The following is a 13,840-nucleotide window of genomic DNA, read 5'->3' on the forward strand; positions in this document are numbered from 1 at the left end:
TGATATAAGTGGTTTAAATAAATTTGGGTTGTTTAATTTAATTAGTCAGTTAATTAAATTAATTAACTAATTGGCTTTATTATCCTTATCATCTTTCTTTTATTTCTTGAGTGTGGGGGTTGTTATGTCTTTTCCTTATATAAAGATCTCAGGTGTCTTGAAGAGGAGAAATTATTACATCCGGTCAAAAATCGAACGATCCGAATGTATACCGAGCAATACCGAGTTCAAAATACCGAGTTTTAGGTGACGTGGCGCGTGGTTATTGGTCTCTGAATGCATTCGGACATTGGATGTAATAATTGCTCCTTGAAGAGGAGGGGAAGAGCTGTGAGAGAAAACATTTTTCCTTTCTCTGTTTTCGGGTTTTGAGAGATGATAGCCGCAGAGAGGGTTTGGGTTTGGTCTTTTGCTTCTTAGGTGAGGAGGAAGACGAGAGGGTTATAGAAATCTAGAGGATTTCTTGTGTGTGTGTTGAAGAGGTGTTTCTCTCTTGTCTCTCTTGCTATTCTTTCTTCTTCGAGAAAGACAACAGTAAGTGGTTGTCGTTAGAAGCTGAAATTCAGACCGTGAGGCTTAGTTCTTTTGCTATGTTTGGTTATTTTCTTACATGCAGGTAATATCTTTCCTATTTCCATAAGAAAGAAAGATTACATTGAAGCATATTTTTCGGTTTGGGGATTTCCCTATTCTCTGGCATATTACGGTTCTTGCTATTCTTCTTGAAGCCTCCTGTACACTGTCAAAGTTTTTTTGATAAAAGGATTGAGGTGGAGGTTTCATTAATGTTATTACACATAGTTGATTTCTATCATCAGTGCTCAACATTAATTTAACATGTTGATAGTACAAATAGAATAATATTAAGTATTTATGTAAATTCTACATTGTAGAATTCAATACCAAATTAAAATATTAAAAACATTACAAATAAATATTATAATATCTTGTGACACTAATTTTATTTTAAATAAAATATTGAAAATAAAATTAAATATATAATTGTTTTATTTTACCTCAAATTATTTATACTAAGATATATTTTAATTTTATTTCCAAATAGGTGATGGGATTAAGAAACACTGAAGAGAATCCGGTTGACCGCTATTTATTTTTTAGTTTTTAATTTTTAAGTATTATATTTTAACTTTCCTAAATTTATTTTTATTTCTAATATATATTTATTGTTTATCTCATATGAATATGTGAGTTTTATCCACTATTCAATTTATATTTTATTTCTTATTTTTAGTATATTTGAAAATAATCAGATACAATTAGGCAGTATTTGACATTAATTGAGAAAATCCAACAAATGCATGGTAATATTCAAATTTATTTTTTTAACCATATGATAACAGTCAATAATCTGATTAAAAATAAAAAAAAAGGAGAAAAAAATATAGGACTTAAAAATAATTATTTTAGAGGAGCAATAGGGTATATATTATATAATGTTGATAAGCTAAAAATGAGATATAATGTAACTTTATTATTATAAAATAATTTATCCTTAAATTTGCGCCACAAATTAAATATTTTCATCTAAAAACTAGTCATTAAGTGATTCTGTTAAGACCAATTGGCCCAATGGGCCAAAATTAGTTATAAAATCAGCCCATAGTTTTAGTTGGGCATAGATCATACAAAATTAAATATTGTGTAAAATTTTCATAAATATGCATAATTGTCTATTATCATTAGTTTTACATACAAAGATTTCTATTTTCTTGCATTCAAATTTCTTTCAATAATACAAATTTATGAGCATAAAATCTTATATGGGAATGGTCAATGTTGAGTGCTTTTTTATAAAAAATATGTATATATTTTATGTTCCTTCTTTAGTTGGTTTTTTTCCATATGAATTTATTTATATATCATTTCATTCTATAATTTTATTAGAAAAAATAAATATCAAAATATCTTTATATAATAATATCAGAATAAAAACATGCTCTCAATATTAGAAGACAAACGTTTACATTTCAAAAGCATTTAATTATTTGTTAAGAAAATTTTAACTTTGTTTTTCAAAATTTTGTTTAAATATTTTCTATTTTTTAAGATTTTATGTTAATCTCCAAAATTATTATAACAAAATATTCTCACCGATTTTTTCCAATATTATTGATATGCTACAATAATCTATATGCCCACTCATATATGACAACTTGAGCCTCTAAAATGGTCATAAATTAATTGTTAAATGCTTAGTCCAAAAAATAAAATAAAATAAAAAGAGCATAGCCAAAAAGGATTTGCTTTTTAGCTATAAGTTTACAATTGATATTAATCACAAATTCTATGTTGAGACAAGTATATGACCATAGATAGTTGATATGCTTAATTTTAGATAGTTGATATGTAGTTATCTCAAAAGGCCCGTAAAAAACTAACACTATTTAGAGCCTAAGACTATATACGAACGAACTTCTGCGGAGTTAATGAGCAAGAGTTGGTTTGACCACAATAGATTCAAGATCTTAAATGTTTAACATCTCTCATTGAAACTGAGTCACAAATTAATGAAGTGATTTTCTTAGGTTCTTATCTAATATTGAAAAAAGCCTAACAATTTCTTAACAATTTTTGTACTCTGGCAAAATTGACAATAAATTATAGTCATAAATTGATAAATGATGTAATACTACCTGACAAAAGTCATTATAATCACTATAGTGGTTCTTCCATAAAGGTTATGAAGAGAGTGTTACATGTCATTGTATCATTGCTAGTAAACACAAAGATACATAGTCAACTCAAATTGAAAGACGTGGTTGCTCAGATCTGACTTGCTTTTAGAATCCAACACTGGCATCTTGAATTAAACAAGATGCGAAGCCCAAACATTCTTATCCAAGCATTAGTCAATCAAGTCGAATGCTTGTTAGATCATCAAGGAAAATGAGTTTTTCCATTGCTATCCGCAATATATTATGACTCATTGTATGAGAGAGTCGATGCAACACCTCTTGGATAAAACTTTGCTATAATAAGTGGGGGAGGAGGTTGAACCCCACTCATGTGGTGAAGGCACAACGAGGGATATTTGACATAATCACTTAAAAGACTTTTTGAATCATTCAAGTAAGATGATCATTAATGTTCTGAAGCTACTCAAAAGTCATATAATCATTATTTTGATTGCTCTACTAATAACACTATTGGATGATTCATAGTATAATTTATGTTTTTTAAGCATTTTCACATTCACTAGTACCAAAGAGTTTCCTTAAGAAGAGTTGCTTTGTCAAGCATACGACTTTTGAAGTCCTCTAGGCATGTTCAATATCTCGGTAGAACTTGTCGACCTAGGCAACTTGATGAGTCTTAGGTTTGGGCCGGCAATCAACAACATTTTTGTTTTGTTGAAATAAAAAACAAATTGTAACTCCATTAATTCACTAAAATAGCTAGGTCATTATTAGCTGTTATTTAATAATTTTGTTGAAGTATTTCTCATGGAATGTGTTTGTATAATTTAGTATAAATTAGGCAATATGGGCAACCTTTTATAAACAGAGCTGATGCTTAGATGTATTAAAAATATATGAATTTTATTTTTATTCATATTGCTGGCGAGACGATGACAATGATGGCGGGTCAATGGCAGGGTGAATTATTGCGTCCGATCACCGGATGTCCGGACATCCAATCCGGTGACGCCATGTCACCCAAATACACTGGATCCCGATGCATTTTGGTGACGTGGCGACTCCGGATTGATGTCCGGACGAATCCGGACACAATAATTTGCCCAATGGCTGTGGTGATGCCGGTTGATAGTTATTTATAAAAATATTTAAAATACTTCAAAATTATTATAAATATTTTTTTAGAAAATATTATATTTATTTTAAATAAAAATAATAAAATATACTAAATAAACATATTTCTCAAAAAATGAAAATAAAAAATTTTAAATGATCGTAAATAATTCCAAAGATGTTGCATGAACAAATTTTTATAAGAAATTCAATATACAAACACTTATTATTATGTTATAACTAATCAATATTTTTTATAATTAGTTACATAAAAAAATACATATCTCACAAAAAAAAATTTTAAAATAGTTTTCTCTAATTTTTACCGATGAGGAGTGAATGTGACAAGTCAATCAAGAGCCATGTACCTTTGGCTTGGCCTAAAATAATTAATTATTCTTTAACTAAAATAATTAATTATTTTTTACCTTTAGGCTCGACCTAACTTAATTAATGATCTTTTAGCTTAAGTCAATCATTTTATTATTTTAATTAATTATAATCTGTACAAATAATTTAAAAGAAGCAAAGTCTAGATGAGAAAAACATAATTTAAGCTTAGCTCATAAATTACTTTATAAGCTGGGCTGTTGTTGGACTAAATTTATAAGTTTATATACATGCAAAGAAAGTGTTATTTTTTAGGGGTATTAAAATGGGTTGACGGGTCGAGTTCCGGTCTGATCTCAAATTGAGTTGACCTAAATCTAGTCAACCCAAACCGATCTATTTAATAAACGGGACAAAACACCAACTTGAATCCGACCCGCTAGCAACTCAAAAGAAGCAAACTCAATCATTTAACCCATTTTAATAAAATAATTTATACCATATCAGCTATAAAATTTAAAATATTTGATAAAAAAATAAGAAAATTATACTTTCAATTAAAAAAAAAATAAGTAACCAATATTAAACTGACACTTTCGGGTTAAAACATGTTGGTAGGTAAACCCGAGCTTAACCCACTTTATAAATGGATCAGAAAATCTAATCTAAACTGAACTTATTTATTAAATGGATTAACCCAAATCTATTTTTTTAATGTTATTGGCGAATCAGATTAATTTTTACTAATCATTAAGAGAATAATAAAAATGGGGTGAGGGTAGAACAAGCAGACAATGGCACATTCAATGTTCTTTAACATAGATGTTTCAGTGAAAGCATTTTATTAACGCAGAAAGTACATATGCGCATGATTGAAATCTGGCTTCTTAAATCTCAAAGCTTAGGAAATCTACCAACTCTGGCTCCTTTATTTTAAATGAAGCTTAATATTTAATTTACGTTATGATTACCAACTTTTAGCCAATTTTTTTTTTATATTTAAGTTATTAAGTTAAATTCTTACACATATCACATACTTAAGTTTCAAATTCAAAATCTTTTGATTAGTAGTCAAACTCCAATCAACAGATCAACAGCTATATGTACAAATGCAAATATCTCTAACAAGAAAGATTTACATACATATCCTCAAAATTTTCATATATTTACATATCTAAAACATAAAAATTTTATATTTATTTATATAATACATTAGTTTCTAAATTATGTCAAAATATATGTATAAAAATTTATAATTTATTTTATATAAATCAATTCTACTGATATTATTATTATGATATATATAAAAAAATTCATATAAGTTAATATAAAAATAAAATATTAAATATATAAAAAATTATAATTGTATACATACAAATCCTCTCATAAAATCATATAGGAGCAAAAATAGCGCCTAGATCTCGAGAAATTATTTTGTGCAGAGTCCGGATGATAAGAATCATCAGGACATATGAGTGTACACACTGTATATATATATATATACTCACAGTCCTAATAATTATCGGTAGAGAAATATTTTTCCTTCATCTCTATGCAAAGGTCGCGTGGACAATTAGGCAAAGCTTTTGAGCCGTAGACATGTGATGTGTAAGGGGCAGTTGGGTAGGTATAATGATGACTATAGCCATCTCATCTGTGTGATGAGCAATGTTGCCGTATTTTTAACATTAACAAGTCTTTGTGTCCAATGGCCCTTCAATACATATTAGGTAAGCGTTATTGCTATTCACATGATTGCCAATAGTAGTTTGTAACTAAGCAAATGAACAATTTACTTTGATATTATTTTTAAAATGTAAAATTAAATAGAATGTAAATTTTTATAATTTGGAAGAAGTAAAAATATACCTAAAATATATTATAAGAAATTATATTCAACCCAAAATTCTATGAATACACCAACTCTATTGATCTATTGGCCTGAGGCTTAGCGCTAACTAGACCGTTCTTTGGTCGAGTCAATACTATGGCGATGTGTGTGGTGAGTCTGACCTTAAATTTGGACCTAAATGTGCAAAAAAAAAAAAAAAATGAATACCGTCATGACCCTGTGGCTTCATTGTATTCTTGTGTCCACTGACTCTAACTAATATTTTGTGTCAGTTGTCCCATAGGCAAGCAGTTCTAGACATGACCTCTATTCCATTATTCCTGTAGTATATTGACCCGGCCTATCTTAATTCCATCGTGGTCCTTGCTAATCCCCCGTTCACTAGAAATTATTTACGTGCGGTACCTGATGCGTCCAGAGGCAAATGAGGACGCTCCAATCACTAATTTGTTGTGTAAATGAGTGGACGTGAAGTTGTGACACATCTGGATTCGCCTCTGAAACAGTGCCGGGTGAGCGCCGCACATTAATAATTCTTCCATTCACAATCCTACTTTTACACCATAATCTAAGTGCCCCCCCTGTATGAATAAAATTATATATATATATATATATATATATATATATATATATTTATATATATATATTATATATATATATAATATATTATAATATATATATATATATATATATATATATATATAATGCATAACCATCATTTTTATGCTAATTGTTTGGCATCTATTTTATTTTATTAAACAACTTAACAAGTAATTGGTCAAGACTGTAAACTATATAGAAATATTCAGATTAAATCATTATATTAGCAGGATTATATGAATTATAATCTAATATTAGTTATTTAACACATCTTTCATGACGAGTTTTTTTTCCCCAAGAGGTGTCCATAAAGCTTATGATGTTTACAAATAATTTGTTTAAAAACATAATATTTAGACTTAGATTGACCATTGATGATCGAGCACAAGATTTTTTGCTCTTTTAAGGTCAGCATAATAATTTTTTTTCTATATAAATGAACAAATTTATGTAAGGGCTTTTTGGTCAAAAGAATGTTGAGAGTGAGTATTAGAGTTTCTTTTCAACTTAATTCAAAAAAAATTATGATGTAGTTGCTGAGGAGTGGATTAAACAATTTGTCAAAGAAAAGATTTGTTGATTTGGAAATCTTTCCAAATCCAAATAAGTTTTGTTTTAGAAAGCATTGATGGGCAACTAATGTATTAATTAGGAGGCTGATTATTGTATTACTTAGGAGATTTGATAGAAAATTTGATTGATGATCTGATTAGGAAGTTTTTCCTTATTTTATTTTGTCTCAAATCTATTTAAAAGGGTTTGAGGTTTGTTGTAAATATATGCGGGAGAGAAGAAAGAGCCATTTGTAACTTATTTTTTCTCCAATATAGTGAAATCATCATCCCCTCATTGTGGACGTACACAACTTCACCAAACCAAGTAAATCGTCATACTCTTTGTGTTGATTGTGCTTTGATTCTTGTTTTGTTTCTCATGTTTGCACAACAATTGACATCAAAGCCGAATTTTGGTAGGATTTTTGGTGGCAGCTTGAAGAATAGGAGATCAATTAGTTCCCTCTATTTGTGTGGTTCTTCTAGGAGAAGAAAGAGAGATGGATTGGTGTATTTCTAGCCATGTGAGATAACTACGATTGTTTGGAGGCTCTGAGATGAGCCATGGATACATCCACCTCAGTTGTGAAGAATGCGTCAATCCATCAGATGCTTACACATCCCGTCAAAATTGATGTCACAAAATTTAACGGCAAAGAAAACTTTGGCATGTGGCGATGCGAGGTGATGAATGTTTTGTGCTCTCTAAATATGTAAGAAGTTATGGATAGTCAGGAACGTCCTCAAGAGATTTCTGAGAGAGATTGGCTAGCTAAAGATGAACTGGAGTGCTTTTGACTTGATTAGAAATTGCCTATCTCAAGATATCAAATATGAGGTGATGATGGAGATTTCTGCAATGAAGTTGTGGAAGTTTTTGGAGAATAAATGCCTAACGAAGAGCGTAGAGAATCGTCTCTATATGAAATGCCGACTCTATAGGTTTCAGATGAGATATGAGGTTATAATTGATGAGCATCTGAATGACTTATTAAAACTGTTGACAGATCTTTTGAATATGGATAAAGATGTTGGAGATGAAGATAAGACGCTTCTTTTATTGAATTTGCTCTTGGATGAGTACAAAAACTTCATAATGGTACTCATTCAAGGGAATGAAGTCTTAAATTATGGTGAGGTGACTATTACGACTACTATGTTGCCAAATTACTAGTTCTGTCATCGAGACAAGAAATATATAAAGATGAATTTGGCTGAGACTCTCACACTCCAACATGAAATATATGAAAAGTAGAAAAATAAAAAAAGAGTTACAACAGCTAGAAAGTAGGGCAAGTCTCGTGGGCGCAATCTTGGGACGAATGAGTGTGCTTTCTATCTAGAGATTGGTCATTATAAGAAAAATTATTCGAAGATGAAGGAGAAGGGAAAGGGAGTTTTCACGGAGGCAAAAAAAAAAATCTTAGCATGGAAGAGCATCATGATGACTCAGATGTATCACTATATGTAATTCCTTAAGAGTTTGTATAGAGATGGTTCATGTTGGATTCTAGATATTGGTGCTATCTATCATATTTGCCCTATTAGAGAGTAGTTCTGTCTCTACAAGGAGCTTGATAGTAGTATAGTGACCATGAAAAATGATCATGCTTGTTTTAAGATTGGTGTAGGGAGCATCTTCATTAGAATGCATGATGATATTATGAGATAATTAACTAATATTAGACATGTTGTCGATATCAGGAAGAATTTATTGTATGTTTGAGTTTTAGAGACCAGAAGCTACAAAGTAGTCATTGAGGTAGGAGTTCTGAAGATATATCATGGAATGCTATTTTTTTTTTTTTGAAAGGAGTTCATTAAAATAACCTTTACTATCTTCAAAAAAGAACAATAATTATAACAATTACTGTTACTGATGATTCTTCTGATGTCACTACATTATGACAAATGCGACTAGCTTATGCTGGAGAGGCTTCTTTATAACTTTGGTGAAATAATGATTGATCAAGAGAGAAATCACATACAAGCTTAATCTCTGTGAACATTGTGTGTATATTAATAAGACACATGTATCATTTGGTAATGCCATCCAAAATACAAAGGGTATCTTGGAGTATGTTCACATAAATATTTAGGGCCCCCCGTTAAAGATAGCATTATTCGACGAGTGGTGATACTGTCTCTTTTATTAATGATTATATACTCCAGTTATATTTGTGTGTACATGATGAGGAGCAAAAGAGAGGCACTAAATTTTTTTAGAACTTGAAAAAAGTGGATTAAGACTCGTACTGGAAAAAGGAGCCAGTGTATCAAATCAAATAATGTGGGGTCAAATACACTTCAGATGTATTCTTACAGGAGTGCCAAAGATCTGAGATAGAGCACCACTTCACTATTAGAGAGACACCGTAGTGGAATAGGGTGGCAGAGAGGATCAACTAGATTTTGGTGAAGAAATTTTGATGTATGTTATCTAATACTGGGTTGAATAGAGTATATTGGGCTGAGGAAATAAATTATGCTTGTCACTTGGTGAATCATCTGTTTTGTAGCTATCGGGATGAATAACCCAAAGTAGATGTGGTCGAGACATCTTGTTAGAGATTAAGAACACTTGAGAGTATTTAGGGGTCCAGCTTACTATCATGCTTAGAATGATAAACTAGAATCACGTGCAAAGAAGATGATCTTTATTGGCTTCAGGATGGAGTCAAGGGCTTCAAACTCTATGATCCAATAGAGAAGAAGTTATTATTTGCATGGATGTTATATTTGATGAGGTGAGCATGTTGAATTTTTGAGACTCTAAGGAGGTGGAGAGTTCTATTAGGACCACAGATGCGTTGCAGAAGTTGGAGTTTAATGTAACTTTAATTGTTCCACTAAGACTGATCACTCATACCCAAGCACTTGATTCAGCTGTAGATCAGGAGGTAAAAGATGACGAGGTTTTAGCTTAGGAATCTATTGTGAGGAATAGGTTTAGGCACCTGAATGTTTTAAAATCAGCTTAGTTGAGGGATCACTTTGTATTATACTTTCAACTATAGATGCTGAAATTTCTAGTCACTGCAAGGATGTAGTGGAGAGTCCTGATAGTTATTTGTAGAAGAGAGCTATAAATGAAGAGATAGAGTCTCTTCAGAAGAATGCTACTTATTAGAAATTGGTGAAGCTTCCTCTAGGAAAGAAAGGCATGGGTACATATATATATGTGTGAAAAGAAGGAAGAATCTCATGGAGCAGATATGCGGTACAAGGCTAGGTTGGTTGCTAAAGGCTTTGGCAATGAGAAGGGATTAGCTGTTATGAGGTGTTCTCCCTAGTGTTCAAACATCCCTTGATCCATGTTCTCTTAGTACTTGAAGCGTAATATGGTATGATTCTAGAGCAGCTCGATGTAAAAAAATACATCCTTACATGGGAAATTGTAAGAAGAGCTCCATATGTTATAATTACCTAGATTTGGAATCTCAAAAGACTTGATTTGTAGATTAGACAAGTCTTTAGTTAGTATAGTGAGCAGGTTCACCAATTATAGGGGTTTGGTGAACATTAGGGCTTATGATTGATTGTTCACTTGTTTTTGAAGAATTACGCTCGGCTTGATCCCTTGGGGGGGATACGTAGACAACCATCTAGTTGCAGTCGTTCTAATATTGACCTATTTGCCATCTTTCAAATCTAAATAAGCTTTGTTTTGGAAAGTTTTGATGGCTAATTAATGTATTAATTAAGGAATTGATTATTAAATTAATTAAAAGATTTGATTGATGCTCTGATTAAGAAGTTTTTTCTTATTTATTTTGTCTCAAATCTATTAAAAAGGGTTTGGGGGATGTTGTAGATGTATGAGAGAGAGAGAGAGAGAGAGAGAGAGAGAGAGAGCAAGCCAGCTATAACTTATGTTTTCTCCAATATAGTGAAATCTTTATTCTCTCCCTGTGGACATAGGCATTTTCGTTGAACCACATAAATTGATGTGCTATTTGTATTGATTGTGCTTTGATTTTGATTTAGTTTCCGTTGTTTGCATAATAGGATTTGATTTCAAATTTATCTTTAGAAGTTATTGGCAGCCCACTTATCTATAAGTATACACAAAAAAGAAATATTTACAAATGAAATTTGAACAAAATTTCATTGATTCATTAATATATGGCTCATACAATTAGGATTGTAAATGAATCAAATAAAGTTGACCATTAATTTGTTTAAATTTGTTCATTATTTTCTTATTGATTTTATCGGTTTAAATAATGATATAAATTTTAATTTGTTTTCAAAATTCTTTATTAATTTTTATCCAGTTCAATTCATAACAAAATTTTAATTGAGACTAACTTTTTATATACATTGGTGTATCTTAATACTAGGCATAATTACTTTTTATATTTTAACCAAAATTGACAAAATTCAATAGCTAGGTATTATTTAAATTTTGTTGTGAAATTCATATATTAATAAGAAAATATTTATTTCCATCTTATTTAGAATTTTAATAATATACATAAATTTTAAAATATATAAATATAAAAAAATATAGTTAGAAAAAATCCATCAAATATGCAAGTTAATCATAATGAAATAAGCATTTTGTGTTTGGAAAATTAAATACTTAGCCCAATCCATTAATAAAAAAAGAATTACAAAAGAAAGAGATTATATTAGATTAGAAGACCAAAAGTGTAGCTACATGAGCGGCCACCAAAAAATGAGAAATTACTACGTATTGAGTAAATAAATAAACATTTAAACTAATTCAATTAATTAAATAAATAAATATAAAAAAAGTTATATAAATGAGTATTAAATTAGTCATCAAACACTCAAAAGTTTTATTTAGGACAGCTTTTTTATAACTTTGTAAAACTGTCATAAAAAATAACTTTTTAAAGTTATTATACAAAATATCTTTCTTATATAATTTAAAAAAAAATACAGCCAAATAAAATTTATAATTATAATCTAAAAAATAAAGCAACGAAAAAGTTGTGCCTAATTCATTTACCGTTACAACACTAATTATGAAGCTCCCTTAAATCATAATTACTGGAGATTTTTAAGCTTTGAAAGTCCCACATTTCATGTGCACAGAACATACACAAAGAAGAGGATGACAAAGCCTGAAATTGGAACATGCCTTACAGGCTCCACACTCTGGGCAACTGTCGTTCCTTTCTTCCACGTGCACTTCACGTGCAAATAAAAAAAAATATTAGCTGTGAGCCTGTGATGAGTTTGACAGTGGAGAAATTATTATGTGCGGAATTTGAATGAGAAGAATCGTTCGAATATATGAGTGTACTTTCATAATCCAGACAATTCTTCTCGTCTAAACTCCGCACATAATATATAATTTTTCTTGATGGTGGACAAACCAACTAATATTCATACCTTATTAATATACTTAAATATTACATTAACCTCAATTTTCCCAAATAAAGCATCACTTAAAGAAAATGTTCGCTTGAAATTGTATAAATTATTTTTAACAATTTGCATGCATGTTATCATAATTATATTATAATGCAAATTTTTAATCATTTTTTATTAAGATTTTGTTTAGGATACTTTTCTTACTACTTGCTACAAGTGTATAATTTCCTCTTATATACATAAAAACAAATGTCGTCTTTATTTTATTGAAGTTCGGATGCAGAATTATGCTCGAACTTCACACAGAATCATTTCTCTGGCTTATGACCTTTCACCAAAAACCAACTACTCAAGCTTTTGCCTAAATGAATAAATAGCTCAATGAGAAGAATAGAATTGCTTAAAAGCCTATGAAGAAGAGAATAATAATGACATGGAACCTAACCTAAAATGGATAGCAATGATGTCTAAAGAGAGATAAATTTGTTCTTTTTAATTACCCTACCTTTAAATGATTTTACAATTAATGGAAGACAAAGTCATGGCCCAACAAGTACTTCAGGAGTGGCTGTTGTGATGCTTTCTCTCACAAAGCCTTTTCTATAGGAGAGGAGGAGCACTCTCTCTCTCTATAGAAAAATAACTTTCTTAAAATTATGCAATATAAATATAAATTTTATTATTGGTAAGTCTCCACAAAATTCACATGAATATGAAGGTAGTGTTTGAATTAGAAATTTCAGAATTAATTCATGATTTTTCAAATTCATATATTAGCAATATTAGCAAATATATAATCCAAGCGAATGTCTCAATGAAACAAATTCATTGACACTATTGAAAAAATTAGATTCAATTCTAATTAAGCACAAATTAAATACTTAAAGCATAATTAAAAAATAATAATAATATTAATTGGAAGACCAAACAATCTCTAAATACTGTATGTTTTTAATTAAATCAAGCATATCGATGAGATCAATGAATCCAATAAGTCAAATATCATTCAATTTTTAGGTCATTATGATAATCAAATTATGAATAAATACTTTATCATCAAGGGGATTAATGGAGACCCTTTGACAGAGTGTTTTTTTTTAGTCAAACTTATTGAAATACCCTTTCAAAATTATACATTGATGAGACAAATTTTCTACATGAGCTGATTTTGGAGTTAAGATATCTGAAAAACTCTATTGCATTGCCTGATGATTATCACGAATAAACATCATTAGTAACTATTGCTACAATCACTTGATTTCAGTCCTTCAGCCAATACCTCATAACTACTAATATCCAACCCATTATTTGACATTTGTTATTTGACTTTAGCACATGACCTATGTAACATTATTATCACTTGGGCTAATATTGTATGATTGTCTTAA

This window comes from Dendrobium catenatum, unplaced genomic scaffold, assembly GCF_001605985.2.
Source record: "Dendrobium catenatum unplaced genomic scaffold, ASM160598v2 original_scaffold_112318, whole genome shotgun sequence".
NCBI classification, from domain to species: Eukaryota; Viridiplantae; Streptophyta; class Magnoliopsida; order Asparagales; family Orchidaceae; genus Dendrobium; species Dendrobium catenatum.